The sequence below is a fragment of the Pinus tabuliformis genome, chromosome 9, assembly GCF_031772625.1.
Source record: "Pinus tabuliformis cultivar Carrire ecotype Pingquan chromosome 9, CPIR1, whole genome shotgun sequence".
In the NCBI taxonomy this organism is placed as follows: domain Eukaryota; kingdom Viridiplantae; phylum Streptophyta; class Pinopsida; order Pinales; family Pinaceae; genus Pinus; species Pinus tabuliformis.
Genome location: NC_142307.1, coordinates 334674960 through 334694041, shown reverse-complemented (window position 1 = coordinate 334694041; position 19082 = coordinate 334674960).

Below are 19082 nucleotides of genomic sequence, written 5' to 3'. Positions count from 1 at the left end.
CCCAACTTCGGGTCAGCGCGGAAAACCCGTGTTCTTACGCGCTGACCTTGAAAAATAACAAAGGGCTGCCATGGCCAGCGCGGCTGTTTTTAAAACAGCCGCGCTGGCGCGGAAAGATTTGTTTTTTCAATTTATGAACGTAAAAATCCCAATGCCAGCACTTCTAAATTTTTTTGTATTGCTTATGCAGGGCGCAATGGCTTTCCAGTGGCAGGAAAGGGTTCACGAAGTTGAGGATATAGCCGCTTTTGCAAGTGTGGATTGCTGCAATGCCATGCGGGCATGCGGGTTGATGAAGTTCTTCCTCACACCGCGCCTAAGGGCCCAGCATGATCTCCTCGAGCTACTGATCAGGGCATGGAACCCGGTGGATGGGAAATTCACCATCCAGGGCCAAGACATTGAATTCAATCATATGGACATTTTCTTTCTGACTGGGTTGTCACGCCGGGGTGAAAGGCCCATCATAGAGGGACAACGACCTGGCGGCGGTCCTCTAAACGATCTCATGGCTCGAGTATGTCCAGAAGCCGAGAAGACGCGGAGTGGGAAAGTGGCAATCCTCACGGTGAGAAACATAGTCCTTCGCACCATCCTGTTCATGGTGACCCGGGCAGCGGGAAGCATGGCCAACCACGAGGCCTCGAAGACTCACCTTATGCTAGCTCTCGATTGCCTTGAGCCTACTGTGTTCGATTGGGCCACAGCGGTGACCAACAACATAAAGAGGCAGCTCAGCAACTGTCGTCGCGGAGAGACGAAGCAGTTCGGCTACGGGTCTATCTTAGTCCCGCTTATCCTAGAGCGAGTGCCAGCCATGCGGCTGCAGACGATGGCCGTGGATGCTCCTAGGGGTCCTCGGGAGACGAGGGCCACACGATGGGCTCGCATCATGCCACGCGGAGGCCGTGGCCGGCCGCATGTCTGGGGAGCATTCTTCCGGGACTGGCTGGATCAGCAGGTTATCTTCGTGGAGGACTGGCCATACGCGGGTATGGATTTCCGCAATGACCCTGATATGGTGCTGCCCCCAGGGGAACAGTGGGATGATGCAGGTATAACCCTTGACTTTTTGAGTTTTGTAATGTTTTTGAATTTTTCATGTACATGTCCTAATAAATGTCATGGTATGCATATGTGGGGCCCACTAGACCGATTGGCCTGGCTGCCGAGGCACGGGGAGAGGGACAGGGAGCTGGAGCCCTGGCCTTAGTCCCTCCAGGGATTGACACGTCAGAGACTGTAGCTCGCAACCTTGAGGGGTTGCTGGAGGGAGTACTTGACTACCAGGGGGTCGAAGAGGTCCCCTTAGAGCACCAGATTCATACAGTGGGGGTAGAACCCAGGGTGCACCGCCTTCTGAGGCGGGTAGCACGAGCAGCCGTGTACTACAGAGAGCATCACCCGGCTCAATAGTTACCTAGGTTTTATTTCCACTGTTATTTTGAGACACATGACTCAGATGTACTGATATTTTGGGCATATACACTTATTTTTGAGCGCTTTAGTGTGCCACACGATATATATATACATACCGGCTTTTTGGATGGATCATTGTTACATGTGATGATGTTTTGTTTATGTTATGCAATTGTTCAGTACAAATGTAATCTTATGTATGAATTTGCACGACACATGACCCATGGATTTTATATTTTTAATGCAAGCTTAAAAGCACACACAGCACGCATGCAAACTATGCTTGAGAAAATATTTACATATGCTTATTCTTAGATGGATCTTTTACATATGATGATGTGTTTTATATGCCATGCGACTGTTCGACACACATGTGATCTGATGTATCTATTTGCATGACAAGCGACCCATCGTGAAATATGCACATGCATTTTATTTTTATGAAAGCTTAAAAACACACATGATAATCACGTATGCAAACTATGCTTTGAACAATGGATTTTATTTTTGATGCAAGCTTAAAGGCACGTATATACATGCAAACTATGCTTGATGGGAAAGGAAGCGGGCATGCCCCCAGCATCGTGTCTCAATTCGAGGTCCATGCCCCCCGAGCTTCAAGCCATTGAAAATGGGTTGAAGGTTGACAAAACAGTTATTGCGCTCGAATTGCACGAGCTCATGTTTCATTGTTTTAACGAGGTTGACACAGGTAAAAGAACTATCCTCGGAACACCTTGTTTCATTGTTTAGTGAGCTTGACACAAGACAAGGAACTGTGCTCCATCCAGACTTCGTCATAATGAATGGGAAGTGGAGGCCCCCAAGGAAGTGGCTCCGGAGGGAAGGCCAACATCTTGGAAATCAGGACCTAATGCCCCCAGGACACTATGCACGATGGTGTCATCACTGGGTACGGGCACGGGGTGGGTGGCCACGTAGTTGATTTGCGGCGAGGCAGATGCAACTTGTGGATGAAAGCCAGGAGGGAAGGATGAGTGCGCCGGAGGGGCTTGTGGACGAACAAACGATAATTGGTCGAACGTCATGATTCTTCCATCGTGTGGAAAACAAACCACACGGAAAAGTGAAGAAACAAGGGCTCCCATGGCATACACATAATCACGACCAAGGAGAAGACTGAAGTCTAAAGAACCTTGGGTAACTGAGATGTCTATATAGACAGTCTTTCCCCCCAAAGTAATAGGAAACTTTGGAAGGATCCCTAATGGCTGACTCGTTCCTCCGTCAAACGCGGTGAGATGCGGTGCGACAGGTACAAGCGATGGGGAATCCAAAGCTCGCCAAGTAGTAACGGGCATAAGACTAACCGATGCTCCTTCGTCTAACACAGTGCCAGGCAGCGCCTTATTGCAAGCATAGGCGGTGACCCAGAAAGGCACATGGGACGGAAGGGGAGGGGCAGTCAAACGACTCCAATCAAAGGAGATGACCGAGCTACTTGGTGGGGGAACCATATGGTTGCCCCCCTGCTCGGAAAGAACCGAATCTAAATTCTCCAGAGAGGTTTCAGGAGAACCTTTATCACGCTCAGGAGAATCCGAGGAGACGAGAAGAACATGAGAATCTTGTTCTTCCGAAACAGAGTGGTTGAGAGGAGGTGAACTCGAATCAACACCCTTTCCGACCAACGGCGGGTCTGGAACAGGCTGGGAACAGCCAGGTTCGGGAAGAGGGGCCTGGACAAAAGGGGAATCTGAAGCGATCTCTTTGTGAACAGGGGCGCGATCTACAGCTGTAGAAAGACGTTGATAACCAGCGGGAAATGGATTCGGAGGAGCAGCAAGACTTTCCAACACAACAGAGGCTTTATCCATGAGTGGACAAAGGTGAAGGGGATGTTTTCCTTCACAAAGTCGACAGGGGATTCGAAGCTTCCCTGTCTCCTTACCATTCCCAACTGATGAGGTAACATCGCCATGATCATCAGTGGACAATGAAGGGCGGGTCGGATCATGAGACCAAACTTGTAATACCCTGGGAATGCCAGGACAATCACGAAGCAGATGGTCCTCCCTGCATAATCGACAAGGAAACTTAACCTTCCGCGGAGGAGCAGAAGGTGACCCGACTTCAGGTGTACTGGAGTGTACAGCTGGACTGAGGAGGGGGACTGTGTGTGTAGGCTCTCCCTTAGAGGACTTCTTCTTCTTGGTCTTCCTCTTCTTCTTCTTAGCCACCTGGTTACTCACATCAAGAATTTCACTAGGCGAAGTACAAGAGGATGACGTAGAAGTAGGCGTTGAAGGGGAGAGATCCACCTTAGGATCAACATGACATTGTTCAGGTGGAGGGACTGATGGACTAACCGCCGATACGGTAGGGACCAAAGAGGTTGAAAACAACCACACAGGCAACCCGACAGTTAACCCTGGGAGGGACAACGTCGCCATATACGGAGCACCAACATTCCCAAGAGGAGGGAATTGTCCTGGATTCCCATCAGAGGGGGATCCTGGGTTAGTGAATCCTGGAAAAGTTGCCATAGCAAACGAAAACGAAACCTACTCAAGCTAACGCACAGAAGATCTAACCAGGTGATGTTATCGTGGCCGAATAAATTTTTTAAGACATTGGAATTAGACTTGACCTTTTCATGTTTCAAGAGTCGAGAAAAGGACGAAAAGATGACTCCAGTCTCCTTCGAATGTTTAATGAGAACGAAGTGACAAGACGCTCACTTACACCTTTTCATTTAGGGAGTCCGAAAAGGATCAAAAGTGACTGCTCTGGAGATTCTAGGTAAAAGGTGTGCCAGACTTTTCGCAAAACCACAGAATACTTTTTAGGGTACGGGTGGTCAATCTTCGTGAATGCTGTGTTCACTGCATTGCGAATCGTAAGGCGGCAGACTCGGCTTCCTATGGATCAAGGATAAAAGCCTAGTGGGGTCTCCCTATATACGCGACGGTACGTGGGAGCACAGTCCGTGTTAGACCACTATCGAGTCAGAGAAGGAGGAATCACCCAACCGTAATGTGAAACGACAGTGACTATGTTTAAAGACGCCGGAACACGTCTCTAACCTAGACCTCTAGATGTTTGCGTTTAGTTCCAATGCGTTTTTAGATTCATTCGGTTCATTTTATAGTTGATCTTGAGATTAAGTTTCGATTTCAGGTCCTATCGTATGTTCTCTCACAATTACCTAGATGCAAACTACATGCCAAAGAGAATCATTTTGTTCGATGAATTCTAGCTATGGAAGGGTAAAGAGATTTCAATCAAACAAAACGAACACAATCAATCAAACAGCCTAATGCAACTAAAAGCGAGGAAAGGAAACTTTTTCTTTTGAAAATGCAAATCAATGAAACATTCTTTTCCTTTTCAATTTTTAAAAGCAAAGCCACTAGTTTGATTTTCTTTCAGTGACACAAAGCATCTAAAATAATTTGGAGGAACTAGAACACCAAGCAAAATGCAATTGCCTAATGAAAGCACACAAAGTTCCCAAAACACTCAACAAAGATTTCCAAATCGACGAGAAAATCAAGTTCCGCACGAGCTATGTGATCTAAGCTCGGCAAGACAAGCAAGGATTGAAACAAGGGGGGAAGCGAGAAATTGCACGGAAACACAACCAAAGACACTCCAACAATCACTGAACAAGTGCACTCAACAAATCTGAAGTTGGCTGGTCAAACGAGAAAACAAAATCCCTACGGAAGGCTTGACACACACACGGCCACTAGATACCCTAGGGCTAGAGTGCAGAATCAACAGAAAAGGGCAAACACCCGAAGGATGAGAGTTACAACCAGTCAATTAGAGACTCAAAACCATTCAGCAATCGAAAAAGTGACGGTGTAAACACAAACCAAGCAGCGAAAGCAAAAGGGAAGGTATTCGCAAAACCAAAAACTAAGCAAAAACGGAACCCTATGGATCCAGACTCCGCAATCAAGCAGTTCAGAGTTCAGACAGTGAAAAGCAAGTCACAAAACAGGTGGAGAGAAGAAGGGATAGTCAAAGCAAGAGGTTCAGGAGGCTAATTTGGTCAAAAATGAACTTTACAGGACCAGCGCGGGTAGCCTTCAGCAACTCGGCGCTGACAGGAGGAGGCCTGCAGCAACTTTGCGACGTCAGCGCGGAAGGACAAGGATAAAGCGCGCTGTCTCAGAGAAACGAGGTCAGCGCGGAAAGAAACCACACAGACGCGATGACACAGATCACAAGGAAGCGGGGTCGCGATGCCAGCGCGGAAGGACACGAATAAAGCGCGCTGTCTCTAAAAACGAGGTCAGCGCGACTGTTAGACGTAAAGGCGCGATGAAAAGGATACCAAAGGAACAGGGGCGCGATGTCAGCGCCACTGTTCTGAATTAAAACGCGCTGAGGATGAAAAACAAGCAAAGCCAAAGCAAAAACTCCCCAAACCAAAGGCAAGAGCCTTCTAACAATCAAGACACTTCCCAGATGTACCCAGAAAGTTTATAAGCAGAGAGACAATCCCAAAATCTCGGAAAAAGAGACCAATCAAAGTCAAACACAAAAGTGGACTCAAGAGACAAAAAGGCTGTTCCCCAGCGGAGTCGCCAAATTGTTGGAGAGGTAAATCCCCTCTACGGATAGAGGCGATCCCTACTAGCCCAGCAAGGGTCTAGCAACAATCAAACAATGCTGCTATGCATGTTCCTAATTACAATTAAACAAGAGGTAAAGAGCACCTACTTGGATTCCCGCGTTGTCGTTTGACGAAGAGATGTTGCCTTCGCTCCTTCGCTACGGCTAGTCACAATCCTCCACGATCTCCGCGAATAGATACCTGCACACATGAAGAGGAAACAAACACAAGCGTGAAATCTAGTAAAAGCAACCATACATCAGTCAGAAAAGATGTAATTCACATTTAACCATTGCGAGTACAAATGAGAATGGAACAATAATAGTAGTCATCTATTATTAATCAGAATAGAGAAGAGTACAACCAAATGTTCTGACGTCGGTAACCTTCTCAGGAGGGGTCGGTCAGCATGTATCTCAAGCATTCACCTTTGAGGATGATTCTCCCAAGACAAACAACTCTCTCTCACACACAAGTAACACAAAACAACCTTCCCTAAGCAATCAATCACTTCCACACCTAGCACACCAAATACCTATAGTAGCAGCAATCTGAGCACTATAAGTTCTATACAATCCAAGCTATGTCTAACTAGCTGCTCATGGTAATGGTGGAAGTATATATAGGAGAAGGAGCCTCCTAAAAGGGTGGAAGGATGAGCTTAGCTTCAAGGGAAGTGGTTGCAAAGGGTCGAACAGACATGCCATAGAAGGGAGTCGACATTCACAAAGCTAACAACCAAGCCTGGAGTTATCTGGAAGGCTGGTTGTTTGAACAAATTCGCCCAAACTGGATCAGCGCGGATTATGAGGAAACTGTCGCGCTGTCGCCGCGCCTCAATAACTGGGACAGTCATGTCAGCGCGGAAGTACACGGGAAAGGCGCGCTGTCGACCAGCGCGGAAAAGTGATGTCCTTCCGCGCTGGCAGCGCACGGAATACACTGTGGGGCGGCAGTCATCGCGGTTATTTAGGTAACAGACGCGCTGATGAACAAAACTCTAAAAAAATGGGTTTTTGGGCCAGTTCAGAAAGCATGAACTTAGTGATTGGCACAGCAGGGTGACTGACAGGAAGGCAGTGACAAATTACTGTGTAACAGTGTATGCAATTAGATGCAAAAAATTAATCGCCTATAGTGGTGGTAGATTCAAACTTAATCATTCATTTGATGAATATGACTTTTGGCTAACTATAAGCTCACCTCCATATTGACACGAGCTTAACAAGAGGTCGCTATATTTCAAAAAATATTTCTTAATAAAATCTTAAGGGATAACAATCACTTAGTAGACTCTCTTACAAATGAGGTACTTAGTTTAAAAATGGGGGATTTTAAAGCTAATGATTTATTAGTTTTCTGAACCATATCTTAGTCAATCTCATGCACTTAATGAAAAATACTAAAGAATTAATATGTGACATGTCTATCACACACCAGTTTGACGACCTAGGTGAGATAATACATGTGATAAGACCAAAACACCTACACATGCTCATGATTTCAAGGAATTGGAAATTTGTATCCTGGAATGTAATATATCCTAGGCGAGGTGGGATTATGGAGCATTGTCATGTTGCAAGGCACTGACATGAATACAAGAAGGCTCCTTTCTTAAATCATCATTTGGAACATGTCGTAATTTTCAAGTTATTTCTCTTAATCCCCCATGAATTTGTACGTCTCTAACTCTGGTATTATGGTCTTTGGTGTCTTTCCTTTGAGTTTTTTGTCGGTTTATTAAACGAAACTTTGGGGACTGGGAATTAGTGTTAACCAACATAGGCTTAAAAGAAGCAACACACTTTCATATATTTCATCAAGTAAGTGTTTTTCAAAGTTACCAAAAATTTATAATAATAATACAAATTGAGAAATTTTGGTAACATATGCAAAAAAAAAAAAAAAAAAAAAAAATAATTTGCTATGTTTTGAATTTGTGCATCTTATGTGAAATTAGAGAATTTTTAGTATGTTATATAGTGTTGTTTTTCTATGCTACAACCTTTTAATAATATAATTTATCTAATTTTCAATGCCTCAAACGAAAACTAATATTATTATTATTATTATGCTATATCTTTATTTCATTAAAAAGTTTACTCAATTTTATTACCATGTTTAAGGGTTTTTTTAATATAAAGTTAAAGTGAAAGCAAATTTTAATATTTAGTTTCATGAAAAAGATTAAATGTTAAGTATTCTATATATGGCATAACCCATTTCAAATAGTGAATGGTAATTAGATGACATATGAAATATTTAATAGATATTAATAATTAATTAAAATCGTTTTTTGAAATGACTTAATTTATCAAATATTTAATAGACATTAATAATGTTTAAAATCATCTTTTAAAATGGCCTAAAATTAAGTTTAATTTATTAAGATTTTTATCTTTTTAAAACTCAAGAAATTTGTTGATATATACAAAACTATACATTATTTAACAAAAAAAAATTATCTTTTCTATAAAACCACAAATAAATTATTTCAAATAACCAAATTTTATTTCTATAAAATAATATAACTATCATTTGCACTAAAAGGTGCAAGGGCATGTTGATGGTGTTTCAAGGTTTTTTGACCCTTCGAATATATATACAATACATTTGAAATAGAGGCGGAAGGATATGCATGCCCCAATAATGAAAACCATAGTCCTTGGAGTAGAAGGACGAGCCCAACAACAAAACCATTAGTGGTTTGAGAGACCCCCCAACTTTAGTTTTCAAAACCAGGAAGGGGGCCCCTCAATTAATCGTTGTCGTTGATTTTGTGTAGGTGATATTAGCACAGATCCAAACGAGAGACTCCCCCCCCATTAAACTTTTGTGGGATAGAGGGTCCCTCACGTCGTCAGAGATCACTCATCATGGGGACCTATCATCTAAGTCATTAAGTGTTGGTACAAGATAACCATCCTCAACATCACATTGACATCCTAAATGCTGCCAAGCATGTTGACTCTACGTTGCAATATTCTCCTTGGAAACCATACAAACCACAACTGATGAGTAAGCTCAACATTAGCTCTAGTATTTCAGTAGCATGAGTCACTACCGATAATGACTCAAAACCATTGGCTCTGTTGTAATAAAAAACTACTCAACGGAATTCTTTTATGCTTGAAAAACTAGAGATGTCAGGACCAACAACTAAGGAAGCGGAGGTGATTTCTCATATCAAGAAAGTTATTAATTTAAGTTTTGATCATCATGCTTGTAAGAACAACGAGAAGGGTGATCTGGACAAAGATGCAAATACTAAGCGAGATCAGTTATAAACATGACCTTATTGATGCTTCCATGATGAAAACCCGGAATTCTAATGGCTTCCATCCTCTATAAAAAAAATTACAAGCATCAAGAAATCAATCCACTACTTGAAAAATCTCATGAAATCTTCTCATGATCAACTATCCCTTCTTGAGTAGACTATTGTAGTTTTAAATGCTGCACTTTACAATGTTAGATATCGGAGTGTACATGTGCCTGTTGCTTCTTGCAATGACACCCAAACATGTATCTATGTTCGCTTGCATGTACATTGTTGTATATAAATATACCTATTGAATTATATAGGTTTGCTTTTGAACTTATGTTTCTTTATATTTGTGCATTGGTGTGTGTGTGTGTATTAAAATATAAATATTAGTGAATTTATATTTGTTTACATATATGGATTTGTGTGTGTATATATATATTGAAACATACTCCTTACACTACCCATAGCCCACACTAAGAGTATAAGGAAGCAGTTACTATGACGATTCAACATCTAAGGTCATGTTATGGAAATGATGTCTATATTTTTTTAACATTTTTCGAATTCTTTAAAACCCAAAAGAAACATCACCATTATATTCATCTCGTCGAGACCTTTTCAACAATATAAATTTTACCTCAATCCAACCTTCGGATCAAATTTTATGGCCATTTAAAGATTGGCCTACTAGACCTTACCATGTCATCTTCACCTGCCATGTGGCCCCTGCATGGTGCCCTTGTGGCTATTAAGTCATTGCCAGTCACCTTCATAAGGGGACCACATGGAATTTCTGTCAACAGTTGCCACCATGACCTATGCCAATTCATTATTCACGAGCCCCAACCCATTTTGGAATATATATATGTTAAAACCCCCCCACATTGCGCACATTACCATGAGTAGGGCTTCCACAACCACATCACCCGAGAATAAAATCTTGTCAGTTCCCTTTTGTGCCTCCACTCAAACTTCAGGGGTGCCTTTGCACAAAAATTTTGGGGTGATGGGGATAATATGACTAGGCATGCCCGCTTGACGACATATACATACCATGCTATATGTGCAAAACCCTAGTTCATCGGTCCCACAACTACCATGTTATCCTAGGGATAAAATCACGACAATTCCTCCCTGTGCCCCACTTGAAACCTTCAGGGTCTGAGGAAGTGGGACAAAATCTTTCTCCACTATAACTTGACGGAAACAATTCCTGTCCTGGGACATAAATCTCGGGCCTTTCCTCAGCGCCTTTGATTCATAATGTCGGGGTCATGTCACGTCTAAAAACTGTCAGGGTGATGTCACGTTGATGCTTCCCACCCAAAACATAGGGGTGATGTCATGCTAACATTTCCATCCACAATTGTAAAATCTCAGAGCTTTTGCACCAAGCCCCATAACGAAACCATCGTGGTAGCATCAACACTGGGTGACATCATGCTGGTGTCACACCCTCCATGTGACCTCCTCTGGGAGTGCCACATGTCACTCATTTATAGACCACTTTGCCCCACCAAAACTCCATTTCCGAGTGTCATGTGTCATGCGACCATGGTAACACATCACCCTTAGGCCACGTCATCTGCCACTGTGGCATGGGTCCCACCAAGGGGCATCGACCCTTGAAAAACATTTTTTTCTCATTATAATATAATTTTGGCAAATTTGGTGTTTACACCTCCCCATACCTTTTTACCCAGGAAACCTCAAGTGTTCAATGGGAAACACCTGCGGTCCCAAAGCCTTGGTGTCCATCCAATGGCTCTAGTGGCCTCCGACTTTGACATCTAAGATTAAATGCGAGGAACCCCCCCCCTCCTTGTGACACCATGGGGGGTGGGGGGTGTTCTCGCAATTACAGTTCCATCTTCCGATTCCACAACAAAAGATCAAAGATGGGCATTCTCCAATACGAATCAAAGGCTCACATTGAAATGAGAGACCCCCCCTCTCCCTCGTGACATCACAACGGAGTGGGTCTCACATTTACGGTTCTACTCCAGTCCTCAGCACCATTCACATATTTAACACACACACACACACATATATAAGCCCAGGAGGGCTAGCGTCCACATATATATATGTGTGTGTGTGTGTCGCAAGTCTTGGAAGGCACACACACACACACACATATACATATACGTACAGGGAATACCACGATACTTAGCTCACTCAACTACTTCTCCTCAGCTTTCAAGGCCTTGGCCTAGCCTGCTCACACATGCATAAGTGTGTGTGTGTGTGTGTATACAATAAACATTATCTCTCCTGAGCTATATATTTTTACACAAGGGCCAAATATCCAAAACATTTCAAGGCAAATAATTAATGATTACCATAGAGTTCCCATCTCTTCATGCTCAAGAGACTTAGGTTGATTTTAAGCTCACAATAACATAGTTCATTTATCTACTTTATTCAAGCATTTGAGCTAAATTGAAGCTCAAGTATTAAACCAAGAATTAAATCATTTAATAACAAGGATTTTTCCTATCCTTTATTCTTAGGAAATTAGGACGAATTCATGCTCAAAAAATCAATGGCAGAATCAACCAATTCCTTAGAAATTACATAGAGATCAACATTACAGGAATTTGTATTATATAGCCTTGACATATGCATTTACCATTCAACAGGAATACACAATACATCAACATTCCATTATCCTATAGGAAAGCACAATCCATTCATTTAAAAAACATCTAAACAACACAATAAGCTTTCATCTAGCATTCACTTGCACATAGAGCATAAGAAACACTTATCTTATAAGTAGAATTGGCAACTGAGGTTGGGGCTTCAACTCTCCACCCAACCTTAGGAAGACTGTACTGCACTCTTTCTTGCAGTCAAATAGCCCCAAGCCAGATTTAGGGTCTGAGGAGGTAGTTTGCTCAACAACTCCCTGCTATGGCACCTCAGTGACCTTTAATACAATAACCAAACATCTGAAGGGATTTTAAGCACAAATAGTCTCAATTCAGACTTGGAGAGAGAGATAGATAATAAGGATGTTTGTTAGTTGTGTTACTCCTATAGGAATAAGAGCACACTCATCAACAACTTCTCAATGGTGCTACCACCTGGGTTCTCAACCCACCCCTCAAGGCTACCATCAAGGGTTATTAGCCCACTAGTCCTGTGTGCTTCAACCTCTCAGAAATTCTCAACCAACAAGTCTCCAATGGGTTTATCACCCTCGAGTGCACAATCACTGCTCTAAGATTCTCAACCAATAAGCCTTATGGGTTTCTCAGCTAGGCTATCATCACAGCCTCTCTACTTCGTTGGATTCTCTCTTCTTTTCTCCACAACCATTCTCTCTATCCCTTTTCACCTCCCCCTTCTTTTTATTTCTTGTCGTCTCTATACTGCATGCCTCCTCTTGCGTATTAACTGCGTCATCACCACCCCCAAGCGACAACAAACTTATCCTCCCTTTCAGGAGCCCATTTCATTCATTAATTTCTTCAACATGGGAGCCCATTTCCTTCATTAATTTCTTCATCAGGGTCGTCCCCTCCAAGCAGGAAATTAGGTGATCTTTTTAAATGCGAGCTATGGCTTATGAGCAAATTTCCTCCTATAGGCCCCGAATTCGTATCTCCAATATCTCAATTATTTTTAATTACAACAAAATCATTTTAAATATTTATAATAGGGGGATTAGCGAGGGGTTGTCACACATATTTTTTGAATTTTATATGTTTGTTTATGAATTTATTTTCATTTACATATAAATATATATAAGTTATATTACGTTATGGGAATTTAACTCATGCAATATGCTTTTCTTTTAATGCACTGATTTCCATGGTACTTAATAATTATACCTCAATGTGTTGTACACAATCTTGATAAGGTAACATTGTGAGAGTATTGATTAGTGGAAACTCATACCTCATTAAGATTACACATTTGTTCGGAGTTGATTTATCTCTCATATATATATATATATATATATATATATATTGTAGGGATATGCAAGTGTGATTTTAACTTGGATTGCATGACGAACTTTCTATTGCATGCTATTTTTTTATTGACTCTTCGTACTAACTTACTCGCTTCCTTTTTTGTCTAGTAAACAAGAAGTATGCTATATCATTATGAATATATATTCATATGACTTACATGATTTGCATTTGTCTTTAACGTAGACTAAAATGTTAGGGAAAACTGTCACTATATAATTCCATTATTTTAGTCATATTTGTGTTTTTAATAAAATTAGATTAAGAGTGTAGTGTAAATAATATCCACGCCTCACTCGCCGGATAATATGTCTATAGATCCTCCTCCTTGATACATGGTTGCCTTTCGTAAAGTCGTTCTTTTGTTGGGACAAATTTATTGTAATTATAGTTGCAAAATAGTTAGTAGGATGTATGCAAATAACAAGTTTTTAGAAGATAATTTCAAGTCCCCCACTATGTTTTCTCTTGAAGAACTTGAATCTCTGGACAAAATGTAATCTCTTCCTATTTTTTTTTGTTATGACCGGGCACAAAATTAATGCCAAATTACTCATTCTTGTCCAAAAAATATATATCTACGTTTATAAATATCAACGTTCGCTGGCAATGTGTGTTCTTGTTTAGTTAACTTGAATATATAATATTCAGATTATACGTTAATTGTTGGCATATATATATATATGTGTGTGTGTGTGTGTGTGGATCTCATTAGGTTGCAGACTGTCTTATTAGACTCATTGAATCCTACAATGAAATTTGAAAAAGGTTAATTTCATGCAAGTAATATATGCTCTCAATGCTACTACAACTATGTTATTTATTAAATGGAATACACAATCTATAAAAAATATGATACAAGGTCACACACACACACATATATAGTTTCATAGATGAATATTTCATAAAAACGTTGATAGGTCTCTACTACATATATATAGACATATTTGTTATGATAGAGTTATCTTAGGGATTTCCTTTTCCCACTAAATCACTTCGAGACAATGATTTACAACTGCTACCGGGTGCGACTCGTGCCTCTAAAATACTAGAGCCAACATTGAGTCAACTCATCAGTTGTGGTTTGTATGGGTTTTATGGTTTTCAGGGAGAATACTGCAATGTAGAGTCAATGTGTTTGGTGACATTTAGAGCATCAACGTGATTTTGAGGATGGTTATCTTGGACCAGTGATCAACGATTCAGATGACACATGCGCAGGACTAGAGAAATTCGGCGACATGAGGGACCCTGCGCCCCACATATGTTTAACAAGGGGGGTCTCTTGTTTGGATCCATGCTAATACTTCTTGCACAAAATCAACAACAAATATTAATTAAGGGACCCCCCCTCTCGGTTTTTAAAACAGAGGAGGGGGGGGTCTCTCAAACCACTAATGGTTTTGTTGCTGTGTGTATGAAAAAACATTATTGAATGCCCCTTATCTTGTCTAGATCCTTCGCAGTTGTTCTCGTCAAGAGTTTACTTATGTTGGTGGGAGCACCCTTCGAAAGAAGGCACCATTTGGAGAGCTAATACAAACTTGTTGGGAATGGCGAAGTAGAGTCCACTAAACATAATCCATCTGTGAGTCCACTATGTGGTCATGGGCCGATGGTATTATTAATTCTCTGGTCCCCACGAAACCAAGCTTAGAAGGTGTTTGGTTACCTCATAAAACATCGAAATAGAAATGTCCATAGGAAAATTTATGAAGGATTGAATAAAACTATGTAGTGGCTATATATAAAATGGTTATATATAATATATTTTGGTCGTGTACGTTGGTAGTATGTTATATCCTTACAAACATATGTTCATATGACTTATATGATTTGCAATCACATAATAAAGAAGGAGGCATTAGGCTTGACATGTATAAAGCTTGAGGTTGCTCATCCCAAGAAGTTAGCAGCAGGACACACTTGTTTTCTCAAAAGAGACCACAAAATACATTGTGGCGCTTAAGATGCAGGTTCAAGTCATGCAACCACTTACAAAGTGCTACAAAAATTTGAGTGCTCATGCTCCTTCTCATGTTTAGGAATAAGGTTGCAAGGACGAATCTCGACCTGGACAAGCGAAGGTAACAATCATTTTTCACATAGCTAGTTATATTTATATGTCAAGGAGAGAACCAAAAATAATACAAACATTTAAAAAGAGGCAACCCATTGTTGAAGCTGTGAATCTTATTTATCTTTGATCATTGACCCGAATCTATGGATTTCCTTATCCATTTTTAATTTCTCTCTATAAATCTATAAATATATGTACCTTTGGCTTGCAACAAACTAAAACTTTGCATTTTGGATTTTTGTGTCTTTGAATACCTTTTACATCTTATACCGATGGAAATTAAGCATAAATATATATGTATATATTTTTTTATTGTGCATCAGGGAATGTTTTGGATGTGATTTGTATATTAAAGTTTTGTTGCATTGTCTCTGATTTGAATTTGACAGAGGCGTGGCTATAGATAAAACAATTCAAATGGACATTAGAGGATTCCAACAACACCCTTTAGATCAATCTTGACCATCTCAAAATGCTATACAACAAAGGCAGAGCAGTGTTGGGTTCCGACATTATAAGATGGCGTGTGGATAAAGCAGGCAAGACCAACCTTGGGAAAAGGGAAGTATAAGTGGCACTAGGCCAGGCGAAGACAATGTATGCCCAAACCCTGAATGGAAAGTATGACATCTCAGACTACCAACTTGAAGGTGGATCTTCTCCTCTGATTATGTATATTCAAAAAATTGAATAACAAATCCAACATTTAAATCATTCAATGATAATTATTTTCAGCGTAAATTTAGATGATTGAGTAGGTAAATGTGTATGATAATAAATGTGTATAGGCTAGTGAGGAAGCACTTGCACCCGAGGTATCGGCTCAACAGGCAACACCAAGAGTGACAGACAGGAGCAACAACAACAACAACGAAAATCTAACAACATTTGCAAACAACAATTTCAATTTCGGGAATGAGAAGAATTTATGGAACAAGATTGAGAGGATAAATAGAGGACATCTCCACCAACTTAACATATGAGTAAATGATCAATTACACGTTCAGATCAGATTGTGATATGATTATGGAAAGATTGTACAGTCAGAATATGTGTTGCCTATTGTAAATTAGATTACAATTCAATACATTGATTGTATGGAAAAATTAGATTGTACAGTTAGAAAATGCGTTGGTTGCGGTCAATTAGATTACAATTCAACTATAGTGAATGAAGTAGCTTTGGGAAATTGAACTATCATTCAATTCTATTGAATAAAATCATTACGAACTAAAATAAGAAAAGATAATATATTTATTATTACCACATGGATAAAGAACAATCCTAATTCGGCAAGGAACACTACTATTAGAAGGAAGCAAAACAGAGGTAGTAGGCATTTCAGAGGTAGGAAGGACATGGTCGGTATTGAGCTCCATGATCTCTCTCTCATTGATATCCCTATTATTGATCTGTCTGTAAATGGGCCTCTTAGAGCAAGCTAGCCTGGGAATAGGCCTACATGAATCACATCCTCTCTATGAACATTAGAGGTCTAGGGGTGGACCATAAATTCTTGGCCGTAAAGACTCTATTTTATTCAGCGCAATCCAAAATTATCCTCATTCAGGAGACCATGCATGGAGCTCCTGAAACCATAATTTATTTTAGATGAATGTTCCCATTATGGCACATTGTGGCTACTGAGGCAAATGGTCAATCAGGGGGTTTAGTTGTTCTATGGGATCTTGGTTGGATTAGGGCAAGAGCATACAGACGTTTTGCCGGCATCCTGCTTCTGGCAAACATTCGGGGTTTAGTTGGATCTTTTCATATTTTGAATATCTATGCCACTTATAAGGATCGGTTCACCTTCTGGAATAGAATCTTGTGATCAGAGTTACTGGATATTGAATCTTTGATGATTGTTGGTGATCTGAATTGCACTTTGAATTTGGATGAAGTTTGGGGCAGAGGTAGGAAAAATGATCCCTTGGCAGGCCTCATAAAAGATGCTTTGCTTCAACATAATTTTGTTGATATTGGACCCTCCCAGATGGAACCCACTTGGGACAATGGTAGAATGGATGCAGCATATATTGCAAAGAGGTTAGACCGATTTATAATCCATGACAGTTTATTAGATAGACTGGGCGTACCAGTATCATATATTGAAAAGTTCTTCATCTCTGACCATAGACCGATCTCTCTACTATGAAGAAAACAGAGTATCAGAAAAAGCTATCCTTTTAAATTTAACAGAAATTGGCTGGAGGTTGCTGAATTTAATGAACTTATTCAAAAATCTTGGAATAATTTTCCTCCACAGGACCAATTTCCTCACTCTAAGTCGTTCGTAGGCAGGCTTGCATCTCTCAGGAAGAGTGTAAAAGATTGGCAATTCTGGAAAAGACTATTGAATAGGAAAGCTCTTGATGACATTCAAAAGGAGTTGGATAGGACGGCTGAGAGATTGACTGATAACACCATTTCTTTTGAATTGCGCTGTCGTATAAAGGAGCTGGAAAAGAAAAAACATAGTGTTCTGGCCATTGAAGAAGCTACCTGGAGATTGAAAAGTCGAGTAATTTAGCTAAAAGAGGGTGATAGGAACACCAACTTTTTTCATAGATTTGCAAACTCCAGGCGAGAAAGAAATACTATTTGGGGGATAAATGATGAACAGGGTAACATGCTTCACACCCACGAAGACATCTCAAAAGATGCAGTAAAATTCTTTGAAAAATCATACAAAAGGAATGGGGACTATGGGATTGAGGATATACTCTGGGGTATTGATTTATTCCCAACAATGTTTGATGGGGAACAAAATGATTGCCTCTTCAAACCTGTCTCTGAGGAGGAACTCTTGATGATAATGAAGTCCTTTAAAAAAGACAAGAGCTCGGGCTCTGATGGATGGACGATTGAATTTTTCATACATTTTTTTGATCTGATAAATAATGAATTATTGGAGATGGTAGAGAAGTCAAGAACCACTGGGAAAATTCATCAGCACATCTCATATACTTATATAGCACTCATTTCTAAAAAGAAGGAAGTATCCTCTTTCTCAGATTTTAGACCTATATCCCTCTGTAATATCATTTATAAAATTATATCAAAAATTATAGTGGGCATAATTCAAGGTACTTTATCCAAGTTCTTGACTCAGGAACAACATGGGTTTCTTCAGGGAAGGAATATCTTAGACGCGGTAGCAAACACCCAGGAAAGCCTACACTCTATGCATAAAAAAAAGCGAAGCGGCCATCCTGAAGATTGACCTTAAGAGGGCGTATGACTGCCTTGACTGGGGATTTATAAGATGTCTTCTTATAAAAATTGGTGTAAGTTCACAATGTGCAAATTAGATAATGGCCTGTGTTGAAAATGCAAATTATGCAGTCATCATAAATGGACTACCTACCACTTTTTTCTCGGCTGCTAGAGGTCTGAGATAGGGATGTTCGCTATCCCCCCTTCTATTTATTTTAGCTATGGACTCCTTAAGCCTTCACATCAATAGAGTTGTCATGGAAAAAAGATGTCGGCCTTTGATGATCAGCAGGGGGAATTTCATCTGTCATAGCTTATTCGTGGATGACATCTTGATCTTTGTAATGCTGTGTTGGCTCACTTGGAAATGCTTACATGAAATCTTGGTAAAATTCCAAAAAGCTACAGGACTTTTCATAAATGATTCAAAATCCTTTTTCTATCATGAGGAAGTAAATATGGAATTCATAGAGCAACTGTATGGGATTGAAGCGAAGCCCATCAAGGATGATATGAAATATCTAGGATTTC